This window comes from Rattus norvegicus, chromosome 2, assembly GCF_021556685.1.
Source record: "Rattus norvegicus strain SHRSP/BbbUtx chromosome 2, alternate assembly SHRSP_T2T, whole genome shotgun sequence".
Lineage (NCBI taxonomy): Eukaryota > Metazoa > Chordata > Mammalia > Rodentia > Muridae > Rattus > Rattus norvegicus.
In genome coordinates this window covers 68,020,962-68,039,872 of record NC_141535.1, presented here as the reverse complement: position 1 = coordinate 68,039,872, position 18,911 = coordinate 68,020,962, and the positions used below count along the sequence as shown (strand labels likewise).

At 36.8% G+C, this 18,911-nt stretch overlaps 1 protein-coding gene across 1 annotated transcript in view; it reads right to left on the bottom strand.

Annotated features, from left to right (window-relative positions):
• Window positions 1-18,705, bottom strand: part of Cdh9 (cadherin 9) — a 145,830-nt gene extending 127,125 nt beyond the window's left edge. The window contains 1 exon segment of the mRNA NM_001168630.2: window positions 18,229-18,705. The gene's annotated coding sequence lies outside the window, so the exon portion shown is untranslated.
• Between the last annotated feature and the right edge of the window lie 206 nt (window positions 18,706-18,911).

Below are 18,911 nucleotides of genomic sequence, written 5' to 3'. Positions count from 1 at the left end.
TCCTGAAAATGTTAGATGCTACACCCACTAACAAGACTGTCTAAATGTTAACTGATTAAGGGTAACAATAAACATGCTAAGTTGGACAGGAATTCACTAGACGGCTCCACCCTACAGGAATAACTACAAGCAACTAAGGAATACTGAGAATAGAAGTATTCCTAAGGGAAGAAGACACCAACTGGTTATCCAAAAATAAATGGTGAGCCTAGGAATATACATTCAAGAAAACTGAGAAAGGTTTGAAAAGAAAAAAGTAAGGGTTCCATGGGAAACTTCTAGAGGAAGGAAAAAGAAAGGGGAATAGATGCTATGATATTAATATCAATATTTCAAAGAAATATTTCAAAAATTAAAAATCACTATAAGAACAATAATACCAACCAAGCAGAGCTCCTGGGGACTAAACCACTACCCAAAGACTAAACATGGACAGACCCATGGCTTCAGCTGCATATGTAGCAGAGGATGGCCTTGTTGGGTACCAACGGGAGGAGAAGCCCTTGGTGCTGCCAAGGCTGGGCCCTGCCCCCCACCAGTGTAGAGAATATAAGAGCAGGGAGGTGGAAAGGGGGGAGTGGTTGGGGAGGGAGAACATCATCATAGAAGAAGGGAGAGGGGCATGGGATAAATGGCTCATGGACAGGAAAACCAGGAAAGAGAATAACACTTGAAATGTAAATAAAAAAAATCTAATAAAAAAAGAGTCACTATCCATTTGAATATATTAAATGAGAATCAACTAATAAATGTATCAATTTTCACTATCAGTAACAATTTCCCAGAGTAACCTGAATGTTCTAAAAAAAACCTAAGGGCATAGCTGATGTGATGCAGAATATTTATAATAGAGAGGAAACGCGCACTGGACAAAATTTGGTTTGAATGAATTTAATGTGATCTAGTAGACATGTGATACTATTAAATTTGCTAAACTATACAGTTAAAAATAAGGTGTTCATTTACGTTTGTGCGCTTTTGTGTGAGAGTGCACACACATATCCATATGGTTCCCACAGAGGGTGGGCTGGGTAGAGATTTGTCATCATCATTAGCTGAAAGGAATGCCTGAAATTTGACAGTATTTAGAGCATTGGCGTCTACCATCATGATCACCTTAGGATATTATCACCTTAGGATAGCAGATATTACTACTTTGCTACACCGTTCTTTTTCCATGCAGCATAAGTTTAATGAGGAGTAATTCTAAATATGAGCAAATAAATTAACCAGCCAACGCATGAGTAATATAAAATAATATAAAACCCATTTTAATAATCGACCAAATAATGGAAATGAATTGTTAATGCAGGATCCTTATAGTGTGGGTGTGATCGTTTGTATAAGTTTGGCCCAGGGAGTGGCACTATTAGAAGGTGTGGCCCTGTTGGAGAAGGTGTGTCACTGTGGATGTGGGCTTTAAGATCCCCATCCTAGCTGTCTGGAAGGAAGTTAGTATTCTACTAGCAGCCTTCAGATAAAGATGCAGAACTCTCAGTTCCTCCTGAACCATGCCTGCCTGGATGCTGCCATGTTCTTGCCTTGATGATAATGGACCGAACCTCTGAAGCTGTAAGCCAGCCCCATAAGGTGTTGTCCTTTATAAGACTTGCCTTGGACATGGTGTCTGTTCACAGCAGTGAAGCCCTAACTAGGACAGTGGGTGTATGATAAGCTTTGCGTCCACCACCCATGCCAATGCTCACCTACTGCCACTCTATACTAAAGCACTAGAACAGGATCAATGGTGCAGTTTATTCTAAACTTGAAAAATAAAATTAATTAAGTATGTTTCTCTGGAGGCCAAAAGCCAATATGAGAACATGTTGAAAACTAATTTCCCCCAATCTATCTCCCTTAAGAGCACTAAGTTTATAAGGGTGGCTTTATTTTCTAGCTCTTGATTTTTATGTTTTGCTTTGGATTTTTCAGTCCACAGGTTGACGCTTTTTGTGGAGGTTGGGGGGACATTTCTCCTGTACCTGTTCTTTTCTAAAGAAGTGCTACGCTTGTTCAGCAATCTCTTCTCAAATTCTGTAGCTTTGGTAACACTTACCTACCTCTCAGATTCTTTTCCACTCAGTCAGTGAAAGCAGGGCAGTGGAGAGAGCAAATGCGTTTCTAAAATTGGTGGTGGGCGATATTGACAAAATCACATTAGTTCCCGGCATGTAATGAATTCTCATGTTGGAAATGGTACTTCCTGTTACCTATTGAATCATCTCCCAGAATGAAAGCCGAGTTAAAAAGCATAGATGCTTACCCTTAAATGCATAGCGTCTTTGAAGTGGAAGTAAAGAAGGGTGGGAATAATGATAATGGGGAAGATGCAACACTCTAGGTATGGATAGAAGGCAGCCACTGCACTTCTACACTTGGTGGGGGAAGGAAACCCCAGGGAGACAAACCAATCAGAGGAAGCAGTTACAGTGCATTGCCCAGGATCACTATAGTGTTCTTTGATATATCTCATTGTTCTGTGTGTTCTGAAACAAAGGTTAACACATTTTAAATAAAAAGACCTGTGACTCTACATGTTTTCTATACTATTTGTTGAACTTCTTAAAAACATATTTCAGAGAATTGAATTTTCCTCTTAAAATTAGTAAAAATTTTCATTCTTATAATTCTGCCTGATGGAATCCAAGAGTGTGTGTTTGGGGGGGGGGGGCTCAAGACATTTTATTAGGACAAAAGTGGAATTAACATAAAAATAAAAATAAATATTAATCACTGTGTACAAAAGTTCACATTTGTGGAGAGCTAATCTATTTTATTTATAGGTAGGTAGGTAGATAGATAGACAGATAGATAGATAGATAGATAGATAGATTCAGATAGAGCTTTAATTTTGCATTATTATTTCCCAAAGCCAGTTTTCTAAAGTATATTTTAATGAGCAAAATATTACTGATATGCCATTAGGATATCAAAATCTTACTTATATATCAAATTTATTATGTGAAAATAATTTGAACATAGGGTACAGTTTTCTCAAATTCCATGTGACTATTTTATTTTTATAGTTTTCTAATGTTTCAAAACAATTTTAGAGACAAAAATGATAATTCAAGACATAAATTCATGACATAAAGTTTTATGGCCCCCTCATAGATTCTGACTATGTTATAAAGGTAGTTCCCTGGATCCATATATTAATAAAAAGTGTGGTGCCCATCTGTGAGGTAGCATCTCTGGTTGCTGCCTCACACTGTACAGAAGCCAGTGTCTATGCGAACCACCTGTTCAATTGAGACCTTTGCATAAGTCTTGTTGACAGTCCACTATGCAAGCATGCATCTTCTTGATTTTCATTTTTTTCAGAAAGTTTCCATATTTATTATTGAATACAAATGTTTGTAAAATCTAAGTAACTTTCCAAGATTCAAAAGTTCAAAAGAATAAAATCAGAAACAAGTTTTTCCTTATTCTTCTTGAATCATAAGACATTTTTAATGTTACAACTTTCTTATTCAATTAAAATTAGGTAACATACTTACTATTGGAAATCAAGCTCAGTAGGTGCTTTGAAATCATAAGAGTAAGCTTAAAATATATCAATTATTTTTATATGTTGAATCTTTAGATTAAATATAGACCTTGGTATTATTAATTTAAAAAAAAAGCTTCTGACCCTGGACTCTGACCTCATAGGTAGCAATGAATATTCTAGTAAGATCACCAGTGGAAGGTGAAGCCCTTGGTCCTGCTAAGATTGAACCCCCAGTGAACTAGATTGTTGGGGGGAGGGCGGGAAGGGGGGGAGGATGGGGAGGGGAACAACCATAAAGAAGGCAAGGGGGAAGGGGGATGTTTGCCCGGAAACCGGGAAAGGGAATAACACTCAAAATGTATATGAGAAATACTCGGAGAGAGAGACCCAACCGCCTGGTCAGGTGGGCACTCCTGAGGCTGCAGAGCGGAAGAGACCACCAACACTGCTCACCCATCCCACATCCCTGGCCCAAGAGGAAACTGTATAAGGCCTCTGGGCTCCCGTGGGGGAGGGCCAAGGAGCGGCAGGACCCCTGCCTGAGACACCACCGGAACCTGAAAGAAACAGACCGGATAAACAGTTCTCTGCACCCAAATCCCGTGGGAGGGAGAGCTAAACCTTCAGAGAGGCAGACAAGCCTGGGAAACCAGAAGAGACTGCTCCCTGCACACACATCTCGGACGCCAGAGGAAAAAGCCAAAGACCATCTGGAACCCTGGTGCACTGAAGCTCCCGGAAGGGGCGGCACAGGTCTTCCTGGTTGATGCCACTGCAGAGAGCCCGTGGGCAGCTCCCCACGAGCAAACTTGAGCCTCAGGACCACAGGTAAGACCAACTTTTCTGCTGCAAGAAAGCTGCCTGGTAAACTCAAGACACAGGCCCACAGGAACAGCTGAAGACCTGTAGAGAGGAAAAACTACACTCCCGAAAGCAGAACACTCTGTCCCCATAACTGACTGAAAGAGAGGAAAACAGGTCTACAGCACTCCTGACACACAGGCTTATAGGACAGTCTAGCCACTGTCAGAAATAGCAGAACAAAGTAACACTAGAGATAATCTGATGGTGAGAGGCAAGCGCAGGAACACAAGCAACAGAAACCAAGACTACATGGCATCATCGGAGCCCAATTCTCCCACCAAAGCAAACACGGAATATCCAAACACACCAGAAAAGCAATATCTAGTTTCAAAATCATATTTGATCATGATGCTGGAGGACTTCAAGAAAGACATGAAGAACTCCCTTAGAGAACAAGTAGAAGCCTACAGAGAGGAATCGCAAAAATGCCTGAAAGAATCGCAAAAATCCCTGAAAGAATTCCAGGAAAACATAAATAAACAAGTAGAAGCCCATAGACAGGAGACACAAAAATCCCTGAAAGAATTCCAGGAAAACACAATCAAACAGTTGAAGGAATTAAAAATGGAAATAGAAGCAATCAAGAAAGAACACATGGAAACAACCCTGGATATAGAAAACCAAAAGAAGAGACAAGGAGCTGTAGATACAAGCTTCACCAACAGAATACAAGAGATGGAAGAGAGAATCTCAGGAGCAGAAGATTCCATAGAAATCATTGACTCAACTGTCAAAGATAATGTAAAGCTGAAAAAGCTACTGGTCCAAAACATACAGGAAATCCAGGACTCAATGAGAAGATCAAACCTAAGGATAATAGGTATAGAAGAGAGTGAAGACTCCCAGCTCAAAGGACCAGTAAATATCTTCAACAAAATCATAGAAGAAAACTTCCCTAACCTAAAAAAAGAGATACCCATAGACATACAAGAAGCCTACAGAACTCCAAATAGATTGGACCAGAAAAGAAACACCTCCCGTCACATAATTGTCAAAACACCAAACGCACAAAATAAAGAAAGAATATTAAAAGCAGTAAGGGAAAAAGGTCAAGTAACATATAAAGGCAGACCTATCAGAATAACACCAGACTTCTCGCCAGAAACTATGAAGGCCAGAAGATCCTGGACTGATATCATACAGACCCTACGAGAACACAAATGCCAGTCCAGGTTACTGTATCCAGCAAAACTCTCAATTAACATTGATGGAGAAACCAAGATATTCCATGACAAAACCAAATTTACACAGTATCTTTCCACAAATCCAGCACTACAAAGGATAATAAATGGTAAAGCCCAACATAAGGAGGCAAGCTATACCCTAGAAGAAGCAAGAAACTAATCGTCTTGGCAACAAAACAAAGAGAATGAAAGCACACAAACATAACCACACATCCAAATATGAATATAAAGGGAAGCAATAATCACTATTCCTTAATATCTCTCAAAATCAATGGCCTCAACTCCCCAATAAAAAGACATAGATTAACAAACTGGATACGCAACGAGGACCCTGCATTCTGCTGCCTACAGGAAACACACCTCAGAGACAAAGACAGACACTACCTCAGAGTGAAAGGCTGGAAAACAACTTTCCAAGCAAATGGTCAGAAGAAGCAAGATGGAGTAGCCATTCTAATATCAAATAAAATCAATTTCCAACTAAAAGTCATCAAAAAAGATAAGGAAGGACACTTCATATTCATCAAAGGAAAAATCCACAAAGATGAACTCTCAATCCTAAATATCTATGTCCCAAATACAAGGGCACCTACATACGTAAAAGAAACCTTACTAAAGCTCAAAACACACATTGCACCTCACACAATAATAGTGAGAGATTTCAACACACCACTCTCATCAATGGACAGATCATGGAAACAGAAATTAAACAGTGATGTCGACAGACTAAGAGAAGTCATGAGCCAAATGGACTTAACGGATATTTATAGAACATTCTATCCTAAAGCAAAAGGATATACCTTCTTCTCAGCTCCTCATGGTACTTTCTCCAAAATTGACCATATAATTGGTCAAAAAACGGGCCTCAACAGGTACAGAAAGATAGAAATAATCCCATGCGTGCTATCGGACCACCATGGCCTAAAACTGGTCTTCAATAACAATAAGGGAAGAATGCCCACATATACGTGGAAATTGAACAATGCTCTACTCAATTATAACCTGGTCAAGGAAGAAATAAAGAAAGAAATTAAAAAATTTTTAGAATTTAATGAAAATGAAGATACAACATACTCAAACTTATGGGACACAATGAAAGCTGTGCTAAGAGGAAAACTCATAGCGCTGAGTGCCTGCAGAAAGAAACAGGAAAGAGCATATGTCAGCAGCTTGACAGCACACCTAAAAGCTCTAGAACAAAAAGAAGCAAATACACCCAGGAGGAGTAGAAGGCTGGAAATAATCAAAATCAGAGCTGAAATCAACCAAGTAGAAACAAAAAGGACCATAGAAAGAATCAACAGAACCAAAAGTTGGTTCTTTGAGAAAATCAAGAAGATAGATAAACCCTTAGCCAGACTAACGAGAGGACACAGAGAGTGCGTCCAAATTAACAAAATCAGAAAAGAAAAGGGAGACATAACAACAGATTCAGAGGAAATTCAAAAAATCATCAGATCTTACTATAAAAACCTATATTCAACAAAATTTGAAAATCTTCAGGAAATGGACAATTTCCTAGACAGATACCAGGTATCAAAGTTAAATCAGGAACAGATAAACCAGTTAAACAACCCCATAACTTCTAAGGAAATAGAAGCAGTCATTAAAAGTCTCCCAACCAAAAAGAGCCCAGGTCCAGACGGGTTTAGTGCAGAATTCTATCAAACCTTCATAGAAGACCTCATACCAATATTATCCAAAATATTCCACAAAATTGAAACAGATGGAGCCCTACCGAATTCCTTCTACGAAGCCACAATTACTCTTATACCTAAACCAAACAAAGACACAACAAAGAAAGAGAACTTCAGACCAATTTCCCTTATGAATATCGACGCAAAAATACTCAATATAATTCTGGCAAACCGAATTCAAGAGCACTTCAAAACAATCATCCACCACGATCAAGTAGGCTTCATCCCAGGCATGCAGGGATGGTTTAATATACGGAAAACCATCAACGTGATCCATTATATAAACAAACTGAAAGAACAGAACCACATGATCATTTCATTAGATGCTGAGAAAGCATTTGACAAAATTCAACACCCCTTCATGATAAAAGTCCTGGAAAGAATAGGAATTCAAGGCCCATACCTAAACATAGTAAAAGCCATATACAGCAAACCAGTTGCTAACATTAAACTAAATGGAGAGAAACTTGAAGCAATCCCACTAAAATCAGGGACTAGACAAGGCTGCCCACTCTCTCCCTACTTATTCAATATAGTTCTTGAAGTTCTAGCCAGAGCAATCAGACAACAAAAGGAGATCAAGGGGATACAGATCGGAAAAGAAGAGGTCAAAATATCACTATTTGCAGATGACATGATAGTATATTTAAGTGATCCCAAAAGTTCCACCAGAGAACTACTAAAGCTGATAAACAACTTCAGCAAAGTGGCTGGGTATAAAATTAACTCAAATAAATCAGTTGCCTTCCTTTATACAAAAGAGAAACAAGCTGAGAAAGAAATTAGGGAAACGACACCCTTCATAATAGACCCAAATAATATAAAGTACCTCGGTGTGACTTTAACCAAGCAAGTAAAAGATCTGTACAATAAGAACTTCAAGACACTGAGGAAAAATTTGAAGAAGACCTCAGAAGATGGAAAGATCTCCCATGCTCATGGATTGGCAGGATTAATATAGTAGAAATGGCCATTTTACCAAAAGCAATCTACAGATTCAATGCAATCCCCATCAAAATACCAATCCAATTCTTCAAAGAGTTAGACAGAACAATTTGCAAATTCATCTGGAATAACAAAAAACCCAGGATAGCTAAAGCTATCCTCAACAATAAAAGGACTTCAGGGGGAATCACTATCCCTGAACTCAAGCAGTATTACAGAGCAATAGTGATAAAAACTGCATGGTATTGGTACAGAGACAGACAGATAGACCAATGGAATAGAATTGAAGGCCCAGAAATGAACCCACACACCTATGGTCACTTGATTTTTGACAAAGGAGCCAAAACCATCCAATGGAAAAAAGATAGCATTTTCAGCAAATGGTGCTGGTTCAACTGGAGGGCAACATGTAGAAGAATGCAGATCGATCCATGCTTATCACCCTGTACAAAGCTTAAGTCCAAGTGGATCAAGGACCTCCACATCAAACCAGACACACTCAAACTAATAGAAGAAAAACTAGGGAAGCATCTGGAACACATGGGCACTGGAAAAAATTTCCTGAACAAAACACCAATGGCTTATGCTCTAAGATCAAGAATCGACAAATGGGATCTCTAAAACTGCAAAGCTTCTGTAAGGCAAAGGACACTGTGGTTAGGACAAAACGGCAACCAACAGATTGGGAAAAGATCTTTACCAATCCTACAACAGATAGAGGCCTTATATCCAAAATATACAAAGAACTCAAGAAGTTAGACCGCAGGGAAACAAATAACCCTATTAAAAAATGGGGTTCAGAGCTAAACAAAGAACTCACAGCTGAGGAATGCCGAATGGCTGAGAAACACCTAAAGAAATGTTCAACATCTTTAGTCATAAGGGAAATGCAAATCAAAACAACCCTGAGATTTCACCTCACACCAGTGAGAATGGCTAAGATCAAAAACTCAGGTGACAGCAGATGCTGGCGAGGATGTGGAGAAAGAGGAACACTCCTCCATTGTTGGTGGGATTGCAGACTGGTAAAACCATTCTGGAAATCAGTCTGGAGGTTCCTCAGAAAATTGGACATTGAACTGCCTGAGGATCCAGCTATACCTCTCTTGGGCATATACCCAAAAGATGCCTCAACATATAAAAGAGACACGTGCTCCACTATGTTCATCGCAGCCTTATTTATAATAGCCAGAAACTGGAAAGAACCCAGATGCCCTTCAACAGAGGAATGGATACAGAAAATGTGGTACATCTACACAATGGAATATTACTCAGCTATCAAAAACAACGAGTTTATGAAATTCGTAGGCAAATGGTTGGAACTGGAAAATATCATCCTGAGTGAGCTAACCCACTCACAGAAAGACATACATGGTATGCACTCATTGGTAAGTGGCTATTAGCCCAAATGCTTGAATTACCCTAGATCCCTAGAACAAAGGAAACTCAAGACGGATGATCAAAATGTGAATGCTTCACTCCTTCTTTAAATGAGGAAAAAGAATACCCTTGGCAGGGAAGGGAGAGGCAAAGATTAAATCAGAGACTGAAGGAACACCCATTCAGAGCCTGCCCCACATGTGGCCCATACATATACAGCCACCCAATTAGACAAGATGGATGAAGCAAAGAAGTGCAGACCGACAGGAGCCGGATGTAGATCTCTCCTGAGAGACACAGCCAGAATACAGCAAATACAGAGGCGAATGCCAGCAGCAAACCACTGAACTGAGAATAGGTCCCCTATTGAAGGAATCAGAGAAAGAACTGGAAGAGCTTGAAGGGGCTCGAGACCCCAAAAGTACAACAATGCCAAGCAACCAGAGCTTCCAGGGACTAAGCCACTACCTAAAGACTATACATGGACTGACCCTGGACTCTGACCCCATAGGTAGCAATGAATATCCTAGTAAGAGCACCAGTGGAAGGGGTAGCCCTGGGTCCTGCTAAGACTGAACCCCCAGTGAACTAGTCTATGGGGGGAGGGCGGCAATGGGGGGAGGGTTGGGAGGGGAACACCCATAAGGAAGGGGAGGGGGGAGGAGGATGTTTGCCCGGAAACCGGGAAAGGGAATAACACTCGAAATGTATATAAGAAATACTCAAGTTAATAAAAAAAAAAAACAAAAGAAATACTCAAGTTAATAAAAAAAAGATTCACATATATAAGAACAAATAGATGTGTCTTTGCAACTTGAAACATTTTTTTCTTTAAATGTTCACATGAACATAACACATGAATATTTATAAGAAATACTTCATTACAGGCATTCACTATTTGCATATTATAGAACTCATTACAAAGCAAAGTTATGCTGATTTGAAACTCTAATAACCCTCTTCATTGTCAAAATTTACATCAAACAGCTGAATTCTGAATAAACTAATACAAGATAGATGAATACTCTTTTATAAATAAGTATCCACATATCTTTAGTGTTTTTTTATTTAATTCTTGAGGTTGAGCTTACTGTCAGAAATATGAAAATCTGGATATTTTGAAGTATAGTTGTAAGAGAAAAAGGAGACAAATTTAAAGCCTTGTTTAAAGAATCATTCAGAGGGGCAGGTGCATAGTAAAATAGCACAAAACTTTTTAAAAGTTTATTTTAAAAAGAAAGACAATCGCTGAATGGCCTTCCCTTCTGTCTCTGCTACACACGTTTTCTCCATATTTCCTCCTCTGAGTATTTCGTTCCCCCTTCTAAGAAGGACTTAGACATACCCACTTTTGTCTTCCTTCATCTTGAGCTTCATGTGGTCTGTGAATTGTATCTTGGGTATTCCAAGTTTTTGGTCTAATATCCAGTGATCAGTGAGTGCATACCATGTGGGTTCTTTTGTAACTGAGTTACCTCACTCAAGATAACTTTTTCCAATTCTATACATTTGCCTAAGAATTTCATGAATTCATTGTTTTTTAATAGCTGAGTAGTACTCCATTGTGTAAATGTACCACATTTTCTGTATCTGCCCCACCTGGGGATCCACCCCAGACATTGCGGGTGCCAAGAAATGCTTGCTAACAGGAGCCTGATACAACTGTCTCCTAAGAGGCTATGCCAGAGCCTGAAAAATACAGAAGCACATGCTCTCAGCCAACCATTGGACTGAGCATAGGGTCTCCAATGGAGAAGTTAGAGAAAGGACTGAAGGAGCTGATGGGGTTTGCAACTGCACAGGAATAACAATAATATCAACCAACCAGACACCCCAGAGCTCCCAGGGATGAAACAACCAAGACTACACATAGGAGTGAAACATGACTCCCGCTGTATCTGTAGCAGAGGACGGTCTTGTTGGACATCAAGGGAAGGAGAGGCCCTTAGTCCCATGAAGGCTCAATACCCCAGTTTAGGGGAATGTCCAGGTGGGAAGGAGGAAGAGGTTGGTTGGGTGGAGGAACACCTTCATAGAAGAAGGGGGAGGAAGGATGGGATAGGGAGGTTTTCAGAGGGGAAACTGGAAAAGTGAATAATATTTGAAATGAAAACAAATAAAATATCCAATAAAATATCTTTTAAAAATAAAGTACTTTTTAAAGACACACACACAATGAAAAAGAAAGAAAGAAAGAAAGAAAGAAAGAAAGAAAGAAAGAAAGAAAAAGAGAGAGAGACACCCACAGAGACAGACAGATACAGACAGGACAAAAAGATTTAAGTTTACCAATTTGAATCAGATGAACTAGATCTGAGATTTTTTTTTAAATTTTTTTCACAAAGTTAATTTATTCTAGTAGGAGCTCAGTCAATACTACTTTAGAATATAATAAACTGCTACTGTCTATAAATATTAATGATAAGATAATTAATTTTCTTTGGATATTTTATTAGTACTTGTGTGTATATGGTTATATGAAATACAACATTTTAAAGTCTTTGTACATTTTCAATATAAAATAAATGTGCTCTTAAGATTATCAATTCCCTCTATGAATGTAAAAAATGTCAAGTGTCTATTAAGATGATCCTGAAGTAGGTAAAGTGGTCAGACAATTAATTTGTAATCCACAATGGAATATTAAAGTTTTGTACTGACAAATGTGAAATCATTAAGGTATTTTTTGCTAAGCCTCTAACATGATATAAATAGGATTTCTGATTTCATTATAATCTGTATTTTATGTAATAGTTTCCCCACCCACCATATGTGTGGGAAAAGAGATTATATTTTGCAGTCCTCAAGAACCATGAAAATTAAATGGCAACAATTATTTCTAGTCACAGCTTTTCAAAATGTCTAATGCACACTATTCACTAAATTATTTAAATGTACAACATATAGTATAATTCAGTTTAACTTTTGGAAAAATAAAAGTATCCTAATGAAACTTTCATTACTTTATGTGATCTATTACCTATAAACGATCTGTTCCAAAATGTTAATTTGCTTTATATTTTACCATACTAATCATTATAAGTAATAAATTAACTGTTATGAACACATAGAAATAATTTTATTATTTCCTTCAACCTTTTGTAAATACTTTGGGTCCATACAAACATGTTCATGTAATTAAGTACCAATACGTGCAAATATATAAGTTTAAATGAAGACTCAGCTGTAAAAACATAAACATTTGAAGACACAAAGACTTAACTATGTAATTTGTACTAGATGGTTTATCTTTTAAAATTAAAATTTGATTTATTAGATGTGTTATAGATTATTAGTAATAAAACACAAGATGTGAATAAGTGGTAAAACACTTCTGGCAATTGCATAGAATTCTACTGTATCCAGATTGTAGAACAGACACATATCTTATAAAGGATTCTAGGGGAAAAAAAAGTTATCCCTTAAAGAATGATCATGGCTAATATTGCATTTTTACAAAGTAATACATATTTTGTCATTACTTTGTAAAATAGCTGTTTATGTACTTATTTATTTGAGTGATGTTGAGAGGATGAACATTGAGCCACTAGTTTGTGTGTGTGTGTTTGTGTGTGTGTGTGTGTGTGTGTGTGTGTGTGTGCGTGTGTTTCTAGGCCAAAGGACAATATGCATGAGAATGTTTTCACCTTCCAATGTATGGGCTCTGAGGGTCAACTTCAGAAAAATACCTTTGCAGGCTGAGGCAGCTCTATCTTTCTATTTACTAAATAAATGTATTACCAGTGTTCATTTGCCTAGACAACATAGGGCATCATGTTTCACTACATGCAATAGCTCTCTCCATGTTAGCAGTCCTTCCAGAGGTCATTGTTTCCTGATGAGCATGACCTTGTGAGATTCTGTCAAAAATAGAAGATAAAGTTCCACCCTGAGTTGGAACTTTTAGCAATCAGAGAATGTTATAGGTGCTTTCTACTTTAACATAAATTCTACCAAACAGAGTTCCTTCTTGAAGTGTAGCTGAGGACATATTAAACTTCTAACTGAAACTTCAAATAGCAAATCTTGCTACCTAGCATTTCCATTAAAATTTATAATACGTGTTTGAGTTGAAAATACAATAAACTAAAATTAAATCATCTTTGCTCTTCACAAATACAGAATCAATCTCCAAACAGTATAAGTAGTAAACATTTAAATGCATATTTATGGTACAACTTTGAAGTTCTTTATCCAAAAATGCAAGGAACTTATTTTTTATTGATACAAATCGAAGAAATGAGAGCATTAATTCATCATATGACTGATACTAATTTGCTCAATAAAAATAATAACATTTAATATTATCCGATTACTTGATTCTTTTATTTTCCACCTTCTGTCCTAAAAGTGTAATAAAATAAAAAGTATAGACACATATTCACATGCACAAACAAACACATACACACACACCACGCACAACACACACACATCATGCACAACACCCACATGCACGCGCACACACACACACACACACACACACACACACACACACACACAGAGACCACATTAAAATTTAGATTACTCTTTGTATTATTATTTCTCATCCAATATTATCAGTTTTTACAAAACAAGCACTTTAACCCATGAAGTGTTGACCAAACACTTATGTGCGTCATGAATTGCGTTTAGTGTGCAATCAAAAAGAAAAACAACAACAACAACAACAACAACAAAAACCCACGAGATGTGTGGAATTGGGAAGAAAATAATTAGGGAAGATATGAGGGGACTGGAGGATGGAAACAGTACAGGTATGATCACTGTTCATTGTGCATATGAAATTCTGAAGAATAAACAAAGCTGTACTAAAATTCCATATTAGAACATTTACGTTGGGGGAGGTGTATGGTGCTTGTGCTCATGTATTATGTCTTAGTCAGGTTCCACAGTAGTCATCTATTTGAGCACTTTGTATTTGTAATGCAACTATAAGACCATCTCTAAGAGTGCTAAGTTTAGAAATAAGCACAGTAACACATTAGAAATGCAATGGGAATGTTTAAAAATGAAAGGAGACTTCTATCCCCATGCAATCCTTGGAATACTTTAGTGATGAACATAATGGTGATTCCAGGAAGAGAACTAAAGTAACCCTTAAGTTCATATTTGCCAGGATGGGTTAAAGCCACAAAAGAGTTAATCCATTCCATTAGAGTCTCTCTGTCTCTCTGTCTCTCTGTCTCTGTCTCTGTCTCTGTCTCTGTCTCTCTCTCTCTCTCTCTCTCTCTCTCTCTCTCTCTGTGTGTGTGAGTGTGTTTGTCTGATCTGTCTTTGTCTATTTATTACCCATCTATTTATCATATTTCTAATCTTTTCTCATCTTCCTAGTATTTACCACATAGAACAATGTCTATTGTCAATCTCTCATCTTTATAACCTATCTATATAACCTATGTATATCTATCATCTATATAAATTATCAAGCCTTATCTGTCATCAATTTATCTACTTATCTATCTACGTATCTTTGTCCATCTTTCTGATCAACTTTCCATCATTACCATATTTCTACAGATATCATTACCAGTATCTTTTAAGTAATTAAACCCTTTCCTAAACCTAACTCTTGAATGATAATTTTATATGTTGGTTTTCTCCTGGGTGCAGTCAAAATATCAATTCTAGATCTAAAGCTCCAAACTCTTATATAAACTGGAAATTGAAATAGCATTTCTTTATTCAACAATGTGGGATGTATTTAAGAGACAATCTACTTTTTCAACACGTACTAAAGACACAGAGAAGAGAAGACAAATTAGACAATATTTCATTGTCCAAAATTAAAACTGGTACTACTCATACGCACAGTATCAGATAGAGAATGTTCATTTCAGTCCTTTCTCTTTTTTTTTATTCTTGTATCAAATACTTTCTTTCCTCCAAAAAGCTCAGCTTTAAGTAGCTTTCTTTTCAGTAGTAAAATACACAAGAAGAAAAGTATGAAGTTTTTCATAAATATCTTACTCCAATAAACACACTGTGCACTTATTCTGAAGGAATGATGAAAAATGGGAGATACATAAAAAACATAAACTCAGAAGTATAAATATTCAAAATGTTCTGCATTTTAAAAAGAATCATACTTTTTCAAGTGCCAATTTAATTCTATAGTATACTTAAATGTTCACTGAAGTGAACAGAAAAATTCATGAAAACAGATCAAACTAACAATCAGATACACTGAAGCATCTGTTTTAAAGGGAGATAATGACCCAGCAATGCTGCTCCCTTCCACAGAGAACAAGTCACTGCCAACATTTGCTGATGACACATTTGCACGTATTCTTTAAATTAACTTTGATTTCACTTGATGTTTTTCTTGCAAGTATTAGAATTGTCATGTTAGTCACACAATTTTTATTACATAATTTTAAGCACTTGCCAAAACACTGAGGTTGACTTCCCTCTTATATATCAGAATATATACTGTAGAAAGTAATGTCTGCTTATAGGATACCAAAGGAAAGGTAATACATACAGGCAAAACTATTGAAATAATCTCTCTCACTTGGGGAATATATAATGGAAAGGATACTGTACGGAATGAGTGGTGTGTGGAAAGGAACAGAAGAAAGTGCAAAAGTGACCGCATACCATGCAAGGTGACATTCAGAAGAGGTTCTGATAGATTTACAATTTAAGGAACACATCATTTAAAAGCATAATTTCCTATTAATTTGAATTAGGACCTGGATACACACAACTGTCCCAATAAATTTTTATTTCAATTGTGCATATAAGATAATGGTGGTATAATTATTGGTATAACAAATATAAACCAGTTCAAACTATCTTTTAGGTAATTTGTTGTAAGACACTAGAAAATAATATTTTTCACATTTGAAAAACTGTGTTATATTATATAACTATTGCCTTATTAGAACTGTTAGATATCCTTACCTTGAAGTTAGATTCATCACTTTTAAACTAATATTGCAGTCTGATTTCTCTAAAGTATTACTTCATTCATTATTATTACAATAGTTTGCTTATAACTAATAAGTTAAATTTTCCCAGTTTTAAAAGTGTATAAATATCAGTTATTGTTTAACATTTAAGTCTCTTCTACTGAATGAATCTAATATTCTGTGTTCTCTACACTGCAGAAGTCTTGCCTCCATCTGATGATAAATTCGGTGACAGAATACAAACCCATGCTGCTCATTTCTTTCCAAGTTCTGTCGTGGAACAGGATGGAGCAGCCTGCTATTTGATCGTCCTTTTATCTCTTATAATATCTGTTGAAACTGTCATTCACTTTCATGATTACACAGATGCATTCCTCACTTGACACAGCATTGCCTAGGCAAGAGATCACTGTGCGAATCTGAAAATATGTTTCATCTTTTACCAAATACAGGAGATTTTTTAAAAAATCAAATAAAGAACATGAATGATAGATAATTGATTTCATAAAAATCTATCAAATTTTACAGAAATCACAAAAGAAAGCCAAATGAAGATTCTCAAGTTATCACTTTTTGTTGATATATAAAAATCATATTTTTTCAGATTACATGATTTCAGTATATTATGAAAAAAAAGGATCCTTAGAAATATCTTGCTGACAACATAACTCATGAAATGTTGATAAATCTCCAAAAAAGAGCAAGTGTTCACAAATCTATGATCCATTATATTTTCATCAAAGCATAGATCAGACAAATTATTACAAACTTATTTGTGACAGGTGGTAACTTTCATTATATCATTTTGACACAGAACAGTCTCTGAGAACTTCACCCAATTTAAAGTGGCTAAATTCTACATCATCCTGGAGACATTATAGACAACATTGAGAGAGAAAAAAAGAAACAATCTAGCCTATTCATAAGATCATGGAGCTTTCAAGAAATTACTTAAAAGGTGAACACTGATATCGATTCTGCACGGAAAAGCAGAACAAAAATTACTCCTTGTAAATCAGTATATCATTCCAAGCTTACAAATGCCAAATTTTCCCTTTGGCAGACTTTTTTTTAATTTTCATTCAGTTTCAACATTATTAAATGGTTCAATTGCAGCCAACAGGTATATACATTTAGAATGTTTCCAGCATTGACGGCCACATACATTAAAGTAATGTCTATTATCAGGTAAAATTATTATGTTACTCTTAAAGCATGAAAGTCATTGTCGTATGAGACATATTTTAAGTCTAGGATCTCATTTCTTATCTACAAAAATTCACATTAAATTATGAATTATGGTGCTTTTACATTTTCACCTTTCTGACTCAAAGTAGTTAACAAAAGTTATGAGAAAACTAGAGGAACATTTCAAATTCACATACATAAGAGTATAAATGATCACTTTTTTTTAAAGGGGGAATTCAAAGCTACTACAATGAACTATTGCCGTTTGAACTTTGGTGTTATTTTTACAATGGTAAACCAAAAGCAAATTTAATGGACTATAAAAATAGGTTGGTGTGCATTAGGAATTTTAAAAAGTCGAGTGGGGATGAAGCTTTTCATATTTGGAGACTGAGCACTTCAATATTTTTTTCAAATTTTATAAAACATATTACCTGCTACCAAATATTAGAAGAGAACAGAGCAGCATCAAAAATACTTGAGAGGAGAATAGCAGTATCTATCCTACTTTATAAGAAAGCAAAAACTGCCTGGCTTCTGTTTGTCAGCAAATGAATAACACTTACCTTGTTTAGCTATGAAACGGAGTTAGCCTAGTTCAGCAGGGTTGATTCTGTTGTTGCTTCTGTCTCATTCCTTCCCTTCTCTTTTCATGGTGTCTTCCCAGCCGAATCTTCATGCATCTCACTGTGCCTCTCTTTCAGCACCACTTTTAACTCAGGCAGGCAGGAATCTGAAACCAAAGGAACTCTCTGATTGGCTTCCATTCCGCATTTCTGATTAATAAGAAACGTCCCTCATATAAGAAGATATTGCAGCTGATGGCGCTGCAGGGCACCAGGTTTGAGGATAGGCTGGTCAGACCCCTTTGGGCAGGGCGATTTGCAAGTGAATAAAGTGGAAGGGCTAAGGGAGCGTTTGCTAAAGACCATCATAAGAGAAAATAACCCAGTGCTTTTAGGCTCGGTTAATCAGCTCTGTTTAATCTGTTTGCAGTTGGGAGAGGAAAGGTCACAGCTCGTCTGTAACCCATAAATCATCTGCGGAATATGTATATCACGTGGCGCTTGCTGCTGTTCAAGGAGTCTGCTCTGCGAGTGAGTACTCCTTGCACAATGCCCTGATCCCTATTTCAAGGCAATGCCAAAATTCTAAGTCTAAATAACAAAAGAGAAAGAATCCTGAAAACGTGTATTATCAATAACCAGGAAATTTCATCAGTATCTTTATCTTATTGCATAAATCAGCT